At 38.5% G+C, this 14,678-nt stretch overlaps 1 pseudogene; it reads left to right on the top strand.

Annotated features, from left to right (window-relative positions):
• Positions 1–6,275: 6,275 nt before the first annotated feature.
• On the top strand, positions 6,276–11,423 carry LOC141416235 (olfactory receptor 1M1-like; annotated as a pseudogene).
• Positions 11,424–14,678: the final 3,255 nt, after the last annotated feature.

Below are 14,678 nucleotides of genomic sequence, written 5' to 3'. Positions count from 1 at the left end.
GTGGTTTTAATTTGCATTTCCTTTATGGCTAGACATGGTGAGCAATTTTTCATGTGTTTTTTGGCCATTTGAATTTCCTCTTTTGAGAAAGTTCTGTTTAGTTCACTTGCCCATTTCTTTATTGGTTCATTAATTTTGGGAGAATTTAGTTTTTTAAGTTCCCTATATATTCTGGTTTTCAGTCCTTTGTCTGATGTATAGCTGGCAAATATTTTCTCTCACTCTATGGGTGGTCTCTTCAGTTTAGAGTCCATTTCTTTTGTTGAGCAGAAGCTTTACAGTTTTATGAAGTCCCATTTATCTATGCTATCTCTTAGTTGCTGAGCTGCTAGGGTTCCTTTGAGAAAGTTCTTGCCTATACCTATTAGTTCCAAAGTATTTCCTACTCATTCCTTTACCAACTTCACAGTTTGGGGTCTGATATTAACGTCCTTGATCCATTTTCAGTTAATATTGGTATAGGGTGATAAACATGGATCTAGTTTCAGGTTTTTTGCAGACTGCTAACCAGTTTTCCCAGCAGTTTTGTTGAAGAGGCTGTATTTTCTCTATCATATATTTTAGCACCTTTGTCAAAGATAAGTTGTTTATAGTTGTGTGACTTCATATCCGGGTCCTCTATTCTGTTCCACTGGTCTTCATGTCTGTTTTTGTGCCAGTACCATGCTATTTTTATTGCTATTGTTTTGTAATATAGTTTGAAGTTGGGTATTGTGATACCTCCAGTGTTGTTCTTTTTACTGTGTATTGCCTTGGCTATTCATGGCCTCTTGTGTTTCCAAATAAATCTAATGGTAGATTTTTCAATCTCTTTGATGAGTGTCATTGGGATTTTTTAATTTATTATTTCACACACTGGGTCAGAAAGAAATCATTTCAGTTTCAAACCCTGGGGTCACAGTATTTGTGTACTGTAACATGGTTTGGATTCAATCCACAAAAATGGGTCAAAAGTCATCCAAACCCCCAGGGAACAGTGGGATGTCTCCTCCTAAACCTTCAGACTCTGAGTCTAACAAAGACGATTAAACCAAAATGGGTAAATTTCTATTGTAACACAATTTGGCCTCTATATGCAAACATATTGAAGGAGGGCACCAGTCACTGGATGAAAAAACTCATTTCCCTTTGTGATCATATTGCTGTCTACTTAACTTGTTCTCCTGAGACTCTCCCTCCTTTTGTAGACTGAGATTCCAGATAATCATATAAAAATCTTAACGATGAGGATCTTCTTTCATCATAAACAACTCCTCTACAAAGAATGCTGACAACTTCTTTGGAACTCTTGTAAAAACCAGCACTGAGATAATGATCAAAAAGTCCCCACAATGACAGGGACTGCTTAATTATTTATACCTCTTCTCTCTGTTACAGTTCTTCCGGGTTTAAACCTAAACCGAAGTCTGTACCTAGAAGATGGGATGAAATGCTTACTTGCTCTGTTCCAGTCATAGGCCACATTGATAAATCTCCTTTATCTGACCTTCATCATTGCTTCATTCCTTATTTGGCCTTTTGGGGTAAGTGGACAGACCTGATGTTAGGTCTGTGGCCTAGGACTCTGAATACTGTATAAAAAAACTTATAAATATGACACATTAATAAATTAACTCTAATAGCCAATAATAAAAATAGAATAATTGTAACAAGTCAGTCTAAGAGAGGTTACAATACTCTATGAGTCATTTATTTCAGAAATTTCCCAATAAAATTCAGTTACTGTCAGGAAGTATAATGTCATAAAACAAAGCCACCATTAAGCAGAGACAGTTTACAATGGATTAATTTATGAACCAAAGGGATTAATTTCTATTCCCTGAGCTCCTGGTGAGACCATTCTCATGTTACAAATCCATGAGAATAGTCAATATGTAAATCACAAAATATAATAACAGGTTTTTAAGAAAAAGAAACAAGGTTAAATGTACATGGAAGTTGCACTTTTCTTCTTAAACAAATGCATTTAGATATCATTTAAAGAGGTACCAAAAATCACACATTTTAATTGTACAACTTAGAGGTTTTTAACATATTCAGAGATCAACTAGATAATGGCTAACAAATTTCATTTTAAAACTTTCTCATTATCCCAAAAAGGTAAACCCACAGCCAGTGGCCAATCATTCTTCCTTTCTTTCCAACACCCTATCCTGAAGCCCTATGCAACTTCAAATCTACTTTTTGACTTTGATTATTGGCAGATTCTAGACCATTTGTACAAATGGAATCATACAAGCTCCAGTCTTTGGTGTCTTACTTCTGTTACTGAAAATAACATTCCCAAAGTCCATCTACAATGTGGCATGTGTGAATGCTGCTTTCTCTTTTACAGCTAAGTGATATTCACTGTATTTGTGAACCATATTCCATTCATGAACATTTGAGGTTTTCCACCTATTGGCTATGATAAATGAGGCCACTGGGAATATTTTTTGAGTTTTGGGGCAATTGGGATATAGTGGCAATTTCTATTCCTAGGTTGAGATCAACATTATTCTAGACTCTAATTCTACCATATCAATGTGTTAGAGTCCACATATAAGTGAAAATAATATTCCCAAGCTTCATTCAAGATGCAGCATGTGTCAATGTGTCATTCCTTTTCACAACTAAATAATATTCCATTGCATGTGTGGACCATATTGCATTTATAGACATTAGAAGGTTTTTTTTTTAACACTTTGGCTACTATGAATGAGGCCAGAAGGAATATTTTATAGGATTTTCTGTGAGATTTGGATTGAAGTGGTATTTTCTATGCTTTCAGACTTAATTATACATTTATTTTTATTTGGCACACAGTAATTGTACTTCTTTCTTCAGCATAGTGTGATATTTCAATACATGTATATCATATGCAGTAGATATGATCAGATCAGGTTAATTAAAATATCTATCACTGAAGACATTTATCATTTCTTTATATTAGGAAAATTCAAAAATCCTCTCTGCTAGGTATTTTTAAATATTTCATAAACTATTGTCAACTATATATATCCTACCTAGGAGTAGAACATTAAAGGTTATTTCTCTTATACAACTGCACCTCCTTTACTGTTAACCACCCTTTCCTCACACTCTCTTACTCTCACCCTTCCTAGGAGGAAATAAATATTATTCTTGTCTCTACTTCTTTGAGATCAATATGTTAGCTTCTACATATAAGTGAAAGCTTTCAGAATTTGTCTTTCTGTGCCTGATATTTGACTTAAAACTCTGTCCCACACATCCAACTATGTCCCACAAGTAAGAAAATTTCCTTGTTTTATAGCTCAATAATACTCAGTATGCCTATATAGACCATATTTTCTTCATCCATTCACAGGATTATATTTTCATATAAAGTGGTTAGGGAAGACCTCACCTAGAAGAAGACATTTGATTAAGGACCTTGAATGCATGAGAAGGAATCCCTACAGACAGTCATAAGGGGCATGCAAAGCAAAGGCTCTGAGCAGAGATCATGTTGGCACATTCAAAGAATTACTCTGAGAAAAAAGATGAAATGATTTGAGGAAAGCTAAATAATGAAGAATTTTCTTATCAGTCTAAAGAAATAAGAACTGTTTCCGGAGATGACTAAACCTGCCTGGAGAAGTTCACAGCCTACAGGAGAGAGAGGGAGCACTGAGAATCATAGATCCCAGTTATAAATGGGAAAGGTGAGGCAGGACGGAGGTGTGATCCAGGAGTACCAGCCCACGTGGCGAAGTCTCACAGTGAAATGAAGCAATCTCAGTGTTAGAAAAGCAAGTTGCTGCTGCCAAGTACTGGAACTCCACCTGGGGAGTTGGAGTCCTGCCCACTCCTCCCATGTTCCTCCAATCTCTTACACTAGATAGGCCTGATGCTAAAAATCCACTCAAGTGGAATACGATGGACACAGAAGGAAATATACTGAATGTTCTCAGTCATATGTGGAAATTTAAAGGTTGAGTCTCAAAAGAGAAGAAGAGAATAGTTATTTAGAGACTAGGAGGAAGAGAAATGAGGGATATTGAATAACATACATCAAAATGCAATCAAGCAGGGTGTCCATGGCTTAATGGCTATAATCCTAGCTAACTCAGGAGGCAGACATCAGGAGGACAGCACTTTGAACCCAGCCTGGGCAAGTAATCCATGAGACCCTATCTTGAAAAAACCCTTCACAAAAAAAAGAAGGCTGGTGGAGTGGCGCAAGGTGTACACCCTGACTTCAAACTCCAGTACCATTAAAAAAATGTGATCATAGAGCAGTAATAAGGTCTAGTTTTCTATTGCATGGTGGAATTACTGTGGTCCACAAATACCTATTTTATGCTTTGTGAAGAACTAGGAGACAAGAGTGTAAAGGCTCAAAATACACAATGAACATTGATTCAATGACTCAATATTTCTTCCTTGATGAGGAGGAGGATGGATTTCTCCTACCCCTAAGCATGTCTTTCTTAGTTTATCTTGTTCATGGAACAGTTTTCTTTCCTCTCTGAAATCCAAACAGGTTAGACCAGAAAGCAAGCTGGTTCTTTTCAGAGCAGTGAATATTTCCCTCCAGTCTCTGGCCTCAGAGTTCCATCTTCAACTCCCCTGATGTTTTTACCCTCAGTGCAGCCTGTGGGTCCCCTCAAGTCATAGCATGACATATGGATCCCTTTTGGCTATTGTTGCTCTTGTCTCCTGGTGACTCCTTGATCATTTTCTCCTGCATCCTTAAAACTCCTGGCTCACAGCAGTTACTGAGTGACAGTAACTCTCTAAGTCATTTTGGGTCTGTGAATCTGAATCCAAGTCCCAACTAGTTTCTTGTATCCGCAATGATTACCAAGCTGGTCACTTGTTTAGCCAGTGTTAGGGTAAGGCCTTTGTGATTTGAGATAGAAAAACATAGGCTCTTGTGTTCTCCCCCAGCTGAGATGTCTATCTGTAAGACCTTTCTTAGAAACTGTAGTGGAGTGAAGTAGGAAGTACAGGGACCAGTTATTAGGCATTTGATTCAGAGAATGCTGACCTCCCATCTTAACTTTTATTTTAGCAGAGTGCCAGTTATCCAGGTGTGGGACCTCCCAAGGGCAGGCTACAGTTTTCTATTTGGCTTGCAACTGCAGTGGGGGATTCTCCCCTTTCCTACCATGTGGCTTAGTGCTCTGCAGTAGTGTCCTTGCCTTCTTTTATAAATCGAACCTTCAACATTCCTGGATTACCCAAGGTTTCTGTAACTGTGACCCACCATTGGCTTACTACACCACCCACCTCTCCTCACCTGCAGCAACACACCTGATATTTTGATTCACATTCAGTGAGTCATGGAAGAGTTCTGGGCATCTCTAATTCCCCTCTTCTCTCTCTCCCTGAATCCATACCCTGTCTCTCATGAATAGTACCACAATAAATTTGGGAATGTAGGTTTGTGCATTGCAAGCTGACTTTATATTCTCTCAGTACATACGTGGGAGACATACATACCTGGATCATACAGCACATCTGTCTTTAATTTTCTTGAGGAACTTCCATATTTACTCAATAATGGCTCTGTAAGTTTACATTTCCCACCAACAGTGACTAGACCTCCTTATTCTGTACATAGTCACCAGCATTTAGTTTTTGTTTTGGGTCCTTTTGGGGGGTGTTTTATCAGTTTGTTTGCTTGTTTATTTTGCTTTGTTTTGATTGTAGTCATGCTACATATGGTCACAAGATATTTCATTGTTGGCTTGTTTTGCATTTTACGGATCCTTAACGATGCTAAGCATTTTTCATATACTTACCAATTTATCTCCCTTCTTTGCATGCATCTTCACAAAAAATAGGAACTATTTGTAAATCAACATTTTGTTTTAATTTTTCTGCCTATATATCAACTTATTTGCTCACAATACTCCTTGGATATCACTTCATTCTAGATTGATTCATTCTAGGTTTTTTCTTCTCTATTGAAGTACTATGGTTTGAACTAAGGGCCTACACCTTGAGCCACTCCACCAACCCTTTCTTGTGATGGGCTTTCTCAAGATAAGATAGTGAGAACTATTTGCCAGGGGCTGGTTCTGAACTGCAATCCTCCTGATCTCTGTCTCCTCAGCAACCACGATTTCAGGTATGAGCCACTCTCACTTACCCTTAAGTAGTTCTTTATACAAGGTTCCATACATGATCCATTCCATCAATCTTTGTATAAAATGGAAATATTCAGGGATTGTCTGACACTAAGCCTTGAAAATGTAACTTTCCATTTTTATACTTCCAGAGGAATCATACATATAGAACCACAAGAACCAAATGAGCACATCTGAATTCATCCACTGGGACTGTCAGAAAAGCCAGAGCATGGACTCTCCTCTTTTCTCTGTTTCTCTGCATGTATGTGATCACAGACATGGGGAACTTATTAATCATCCTGGCCATTAGCACAGACTCTTACCTCCACATCCCTAGGCAATTTTTCCTGGTCAACCACTCCTTGGCTGATTTCTGCCTGGACAACAACCCTGTCCCCAAGATTCTGGTGATCATCCAAATCAGGACAAAGTTCATCTTACCCTTGCTGTCTGACCCAGATGTACATTTCCCATTTCTTTGGTATCAGAAAATGTCTTAGTAGCCATAAGACGTATTAACAGTTTGTGGGAATTTGTCATTCTTTACACTAAATCATCATCATGATCCCACACTTCTGTGGACTGCTGGCTGGTGACCCATGAATATTTTCTTCCTATGCTCACACCACTGAGGCCATCATGAAAGTCCCCTCTGTCAGTGGCTGGAAAAGCCTTTCCTATCTGCAACACCCATTTATTCATGGTAGCCCTCTTTGGTGGTGCCACCATTCAGATTTTGTGTGTCCCTCTTCTGCCTGCACTGTTGTGAAGGAAAATGTTTCTGCAATAAGCCATACTACACACTTCCCATGCTGAACTTCATTGTCTAAAGCCTGGAAACAGAGACCTGATGGGAACCCTGAAGAAGGACATCAACAGGACCATTACCTCCTCTTCCTGACTATGAGGACACTGGGGAATTTAGAGGGAGTAGAACCTAAACATCTGGGGTCTTGGGATGAAGTCTGGAATGGCAGAATTGAAGGAGTAACTGCTTTGAATTCCGAACTGTACAAATTCAAAAGGAAACTTGCTTATGGCATTGTAACCTGCAATACTAGGAACTTTCTGATTATGTGTTACTCTGTGTTCCCAGGAAGATTAGTCTAACCCTTCCATATGGATCTTCCCATTTCCATAATGAATATAGTACTAAATAAGTAATCATGCATTGCTTAACAACAAAGATAGATAGTGAGAAAAGCATCATTAGATGAGTTTACAATTATGAGAACATCTTAGTGTGTATTTACATAAAAACATGGGGTGTAGGTCAGTTCCTGGGCATGGCCTCTTGATATAATCTAGCAAAACAGTAAGAGTTGTGCTTGGAGCTCAGAGGTAGAGCACTTGCCTAGCATGTACAAGGCCCAGAGATCCAGTTGCATCACTGCAGTCAGAGAGGGAGTGGGGAGGAGCAAACATGAAATAATAGAGACTGCTTCCATTATGACACAGTATACCATTCTAAAGTAAAGTGTTTTTATATGAAGGTAGAAAAGGTATACTAAAATAGCAATGAGAATATACCCAAAAGAAACAAAATCATTATTCAATAGATACCTGAGCAAGCATGTTTTTTGTAACAGAACAACAGATGAATGGATGAAGAAAATGTGATGCTTATATATAATGGAGTATTTTTCAGATACAAAAAAGAACAAAGTAATTCATTTGCAGGAAAATGGATAAAACTTGAGATCATCATGTTAAGTGAAACAAGCCAGACTCACAGAGGCAAATACTACAAACTCTCTTTCATATGTTTAATCTAAATTTAAAAAGAAAACACATGAAAGCAGAAGAGTGTGAGCTGTAGAGGAAAGGGCAGGTGGAGGAGTGAGGGGACAAAAGAGTATGATGGTGCAGTGATGACTGAAATGCATAGTTTGCAGTATGAGAATGTCAAAATGAAAACAATTATTTTGTCAAACTAATGAAAAATAATAAATTTTGGAACACTAAATGCCTAAACTAGTAACATATTCATGTATTATCCAAATCAAGTATAATATACCATACATAACATATGTGCTACCCTATGACACAACTAACAATGCAGTAGGGTTGTTTAAAAATAACACCACCAGAAGTTGCACCACTACTCGATAGGGATTTTTTCACCTCCATCATAAGCTTATGGACCATAGATCATAGATCAGTCCATCACTGGCTAAAATGCCTTATGAAGCAGATTACTCTATCCAATTCATATGATGCACTTGATATTAAGTGCTGGTCAAAGCCGTGACTAAGAAAGACAAGATCTCTGCAGTCTGGAGACTCTTGTTAAGCACAATGGAGGTTTTGAAACATGTACTTGAAATAAATGTAATATGAACCATGAGGGAAATATAGGGTACAACCGAAACATCTGACAGAGTCTGAAAGAAAAGGCTTGCATGAGCTTCCTGGCATAAGTGATCCAAAATGTAAGAATAAGGATGTCCACGGAAAAACAAGAGAAAGACAATCTCATACTAAGAAAACAGCATGAAAAAAATGCTAGAGAAGAATGTATGTCAGAAATGAGAAATCCTATTACAGCAAAGGCCAAGGGGAATAGCAGGTCCAGGTGGGCTCTAGAAACCACCCTCGAACTTGGACCTTTCTTCTAAGAACCAGGAAGTTAACCTGACACATGAGGACTGAAGACAGGGAGCCTGTGAATGAAATGTATTGTCCCAGCCTTTTTTGTTATGAATGTTAGATGGGTTGTGATAGAGAAAAACTTGGGGCCAGCCCAGGAAGAAGAAAAGATACTGAAACCATACATTGAAAGGGTCAGGATTCATCATCTCATTTTTTACATATCTTCTAATCTAGTGACCAACACATCTCTAAAACAGAAGGAACGTGAGACATGTCTTAATTACCAGATGTGCCTATGGAATGCAAATTAGTAATAACACAATGTTTTACAAAAATATTATTTATGCATTGCATGTTTTGTGCCACCTTACTGTGTTTCATTGAATTCTCTTTATATCATTCTAAATTCCTCATGTAGGCAATCAATTACATTTATGCCTATTGTGGAATAAGAGGACTCATTTGGTGATTTACAACCAAAACAGAATGAGTAGGGACATGGAAAGGACGAGAATCTTTCTTGCTGGTACTTGGGAATTGACCCAGGTCCTTGTGCATGGTAGGAAATTGCACCATTATTTCACCTTTAACCCCCAACTCCTTTGTTTTGTTTCTTTTTGTTTTTCAGAAAGGGTCTTGCAACTTTTATCCAGAGCAGCTTCAAATTGGGATCCTCCTGACTCCACTTCCTGAGTAGCTTGCATGCCTCACCACAACTAGCTTCTGGGTTTTTTTTAATGAAGCTAGGGGAAGAATGCAAGGCCTTGTGCATGCTAAGGAAATGCTATTTCATGATACCACACTTCCAGCCTCTAAAAATATTCATCCAGAACAGCTTTGAGTAATCACGTACCTAATTAATTTCCTTTCATTACTTTTATTCCAAGGGAAATGAACTCAAGTTTCTCAGGTGAACAAGCAGATCTCCAGACTGGGTCTTGCTTTCATTCTCCTTAAGATGAATATATTTTGGGAAGATGAAGAAGATCTACTTTCTGGTAGATATGCTAAAGAGTACAACATAGAATTTAAGAATATTAGTGTTTACCATGGAGGATTCAAATGTCTGGTCAAGCCATTTTACAGTAACCAAGAGCCACGTGGACTTTCATGTTCAGTTTTCCCTCCAGATACATTCCCTCCATTTTCTCACCATGGGCAAACAAGTGGTAACAAGACTCATTGAGTAAGAGTGGGAATTGCCAGAAATTATGACCAACTGGGACATTCAAGAAATGTGAGAAAACTCATATCAATTCCAAGCTTGAGTTGAAAGCCTTCCCTCAGCTGTGGACCAGAAATGGTGCTGCCACCAAGAAAAATGCTGAGGATTCAGTCAGCTGAACAATCCCTGTCTTATTCTGTTTTAAGAAATAGAGACCAAAACTTCAGCAGAGATTCGTTCTGATAGCACTGGCATATCAACTTTTATTGTTAGTCTTCATCAAGTGCACACTTTATTCCAGCCATTATTCTAGGCATTGGGGAAAATTGGTAAACAGCAGAGACAAAAACCCCTTTCTTGTGATACAAAGAGGAAGACTAAGGGGCTTTTGGAGGTGATGTAACTGTTGTATACCGTCATTATGGAGAAGAGGCTGAAATTTCAAAATTGTTTAAAGGTGTTCCTCTTGCACAGATTCCATAGATGTCTATGTAGGATAGTTTTAAGAATTCTGTGCTTATATAAATAATTCAGTTTTACTGTTAATTTTCTATTTTTATGCACAATGGAGTTTTATTCAGCCATAAAGTAAAGCATTGTGTCAATTTCTAGAAAATTCAGAGAACAAGTGACCGTGATGAGTGACCTCAGTCATTCTCACGAAGACACAACTCACATATTTTCTCTCATATGCTGAATCAAGGGTCTGTTCTGTGCAGGTATTTGATTTATAAGATGCTACGACTCTTCCCTGGATGACACAGCTGACTCCCACCACCACACTCCGGTGTTTTTTCTTGACAAACTTCTTTCTGTTGAATTTCTGCCAGACCACAAACACTGTCCCCAAGATGGTGGTGAACATCCAAACCAGGATGAAAATCCATCTCTTACCCTTGCTGTCTGAACCAGATGTCCCTTTTCATGGACAGTATCTTAATAGCCATGATGGCTTATGACCAGTTTGTGGCCATTTTGTCACCACTTCCACTATACCACCATCGTGAATCCATGCCTCTGTGGACTGCTGGCTGGTGGCTCCTGGTTGTTTTTCTGCTTCAACTCCCTCACCCACATACTTATGTATGTCTGGTTTTCTGTCAAAACGGTGAGCTACCCCACTACTTCTGTGATCTCTTCCCTCTTCTCCAGCTATCATGCACTGACACATAAGTGAGCAAGATCACTGTGCTCATGAGGGCAGGGATGGTAATACCCACACCCTTTGTCTGCATCCTGGCCTCCTTTACTTGCATCATTGTGGCCATGATGAAGTTCCCTTCGGCAGGTGGCAGGAAGACCGCATTTTCTACTTGTAGCTCTCACCTGTCTGGTAGCCCACTTCTATGGGACCACCCCTGGGGTCTAGCTCTGTCCTTCCTCTGTCCACATAGCTGTGAAAATAAAGCATCTGCACAATGTACACAGCAGTCACCCCCATGCTGAACCCCTTTGTCTACAGTCTGAGGAACAGAGACATGAAGGGGGCCCTGAAGAAGCTCATCAACAGAAAGAGCACCTCATCTTCCCGACACTGGGGAATTTCCTGTGGATTGAATCTAGACATCTTGAATTGCATGCATTGAATGAAAGCCACTTTCAATTTAGAATTCTGCAAGTCCAAAAAGAAACTTCTTCATGGTCTTGTAGATATTGCTCCAAATACTATGAAACTTCTGACTATGAGTAACACTGTCTTCCCAACTAGATTTGTCTAGCACTTCCAAATTCATTTGCCTAAGTCTACAATTCATTTAATGCTCAACAAGTAGTCATGCATTGCTTAATAACAAAGATAGATTCTGAGAAATGCATCATCACATGATTTTGTCACTGTGGGAACATCAAAGAGTGTATTTACATAAACATAGATGGAGTTGTTCATTCACTGCACGCAGCTTTTGATATAATCAAGAGATGTGGTAAGGACCGGTAGCATAGCTCAGTGGTAGAGTACTTCCAAGCATTCATGAGGCCCTAGGTCTCAACCCCATTGTTGCAAAAAAAGAGAGAAAAGAAAGAGGGAGAAAGACAGAGAGACAGGAGAGAGAGAGAGAGAGAGAGAGAGAGAGAGAAAATGAGATCAAGGAGGATGAGGCCAACATAGCATACTGCTGCATGGTAAAATTTTAAAATGTAAGTGGGAAGAGTATACCCTAAAATAGCAACAAAAAGTCTAATATAGGAAATACATGAACAGATAACATATTCATTTATAATCATTTTCAAGCATTGTGTACGACTGTACATAGCATGTTTGCTAAACTTTGATAGGAGATGCAGTGCAGTTGCTTTGCTTACACCACCATCATCACAGATCCATGGGGAATGCATCTCACAAGGAGGTACAGCAGCAATGGTGGCACTAGATGATAAAAACATTCAACTCAATATAATTGCCTGGGACCCCTTCCATCTATGCTGTCCATCACCAGCTGAAGCATCCCTATGCATCCCTATGGGACACTATTTATTAACCACCTATTCTGCCCTTGATGTTAACTGCATTTATTAGGAAAGACAGGATTGCTATAGTTTGGAGTTTGTTGTTAAGTGTGAAAAAAAGATGTGGGAAACATAGCTGCAATAAATGGAATAAGAGCCATAAGGTAAAGAATAGGATACAACAGAAACACCTGAAGGAGTCTGAAGAGGAGGACTGAGTAAGGTTCCTATTCCAAAAGCCAGAGTAAGATGATACTCTCCATAAGAAAACAAGGAGAGAAAGTCTCAGTCAAAGAAATCAGTATGGGATAATGTAAAAGAAAAATGCATGTGAGAAATGAAATTTTCAGTTATGGGAAAAGCCTTGGGGGAATGGCAAGTCAAGATGGGCTTTAGAAACCAGCCAAAAGTTGGACCTTACTTCTAAGGACCAGAAAGTAAACTTGACATCTAGGAACCAAAGTCAGGGAGCCTGTAGATGAAATAATGCCCTAAACATATTTATGAAGGGAATGACAGGGGCCATACTAGGAAAAACATTGAGCAGCATGCAGAAGTAAAGACAGGTGCTCAGACCATGCACTGAAAGAATGAGAAATTCTCTATAAACTCATTGCCAAAGGAAAATGGAAGTCAGTTTAATCATGAATCACTAAACCAGAAGAAAGCTGAGGCATGTCTCAATCATCACATATGCCTATGAAATGCATGTAAGTAGCAGTACTACTTTGAATGTAAATTATAGTTATGTTTTGCCAGAATTTTACCTTAGTATGTTCGTTCTTTACATCATTCTAAAGTCTCCATGAAGCCAGTATATTACATTTACACCTATTGTGAAGTAATTCTCAGTCTCACCTGGAGACTAAAAACTAAAATAAATTGAGTAGTGCCTTGAAAAGGGGCAGAATTTTTCTTTCTTTTTAATGTTTCTAAGGATTAAACCCAGTGCCTTGAGCATGCAAGGCAAGCACTATACACAGGACCATACCTCCAGCACTCAGAAATTTTCAAATGGTGCTAAGAAACTTGCATTATTTTGTACAGAATGGCTTTTAATAATCACACATGTAATTTTCTTTTACTACTTTGCCTCCAAGAGAAAGGAGTTCAGCTTTCTCATATGAGCAAATTGATCTCCAGACTTGGTCTTCCTGTTAATCTCTGTAAATAAGAATAAAGGTTGGGAAGATAAATAAAATCTAATTTCCAGTGGATATTTTGTGAGAAAACACAGAATATTGGAGTTTGCTATGGGGAGTCTATGAGTTTGGTTAAATCCTTTTTGGAGTAACCAAAACACCCTGTGGCAGTTGAACAGCAGTTATATCTCCATATGAGATGCCATGATTAACTCATTACGTGCACACATGTGGTTACCATTCTATTACAGAGAGAATTGGAATTGCCAGAGACTTGAGAAATTATTACAACTTGGAGGCTCCTAGAAATTTATGAAAATTCATCTCTCTGTATCTACCTTGAACTGAAACTTGTATTTATTTCACCCTGTCCCTCTTCCAGGGAATAACAAATGTTGCAGGTGCCAAGAAAATTGCTGAGGATTTTGTCAGCCAAATGATCTCTCTCACGCTATTTTAAGAAATAAACAGTGCCTCTCCAACAGATATTTGTTCTTGTATCTCAATATATGTTTCATTCATTCAACAAATATTTAGCAAGTGCATAGTTTATGCCAACTATTATTCTAAGCGGTGGAGAGAGAGAGTGGTAAGCAGGAGAGACAAAAACATCTCTCTTACGAGTGAAAACAGGTAGCGCAAAGAAGGTGGGGTATGATGGAACAGTTCTATGTGCTAATAATGAAGAAGAAACATTGAAAAGGCCTAAACTTTCAAGGGCATTTCTGTTGCCGAGATGCCACAACTGTACATGTAGGTTGAAATTCTTGGTATAGTCATGCAGAAAGGTCAATTTTACTGATGTTAATTTCCAAAAATAGAATGAAAGATTCTTCTTGACTTATGATTGGATTACACATTGATAATCCTATCCAAAGTAGAAAATATAAGATGAAAATGGACTAAGTAATCCAATGATAAATGGGCAAGTGACCTAAAGAAATACTTCTCAAAAATAGCAGTGGTGGAGTACATGCCTAGCATGCATGAGGCCCTAGGCACCATGCCCAGAACCACAAAAATAGCATAATTCAAATGCTGAGGATTGTCTGTGTGAAACATGCAAAACAAACCAGCAATTCCCAGTCCAATAGGGAAAATGACAGTAAACAAAGATAACCATAAAAGAATGAAATAATAAGCAATGATTAAGGACATATCTGTGTGATATGACACAGATAAAGAGAGAGAATTTTTAATCTAAAAGTTCCTGAGGGCCTCTCAGATAAGGACATTCCTCAACTGAGACCTGAA

The sequence above is a fragment of the Castor canadensis genome, chromosome 14, assembly GCF_047511655.1.
Source record: "Castor canadensis chromosome 14, mCasCan1.hap1v2, whole genome shotgun sequence".
NCBI lineage: Eukaryota > Metazoa > Chordata > Mammalia > Rodentia > Castoridae > Castor > Castor canadensis.
This window is presented reverse-complemented; position numbering and strand designations above follow the sequence as displayed.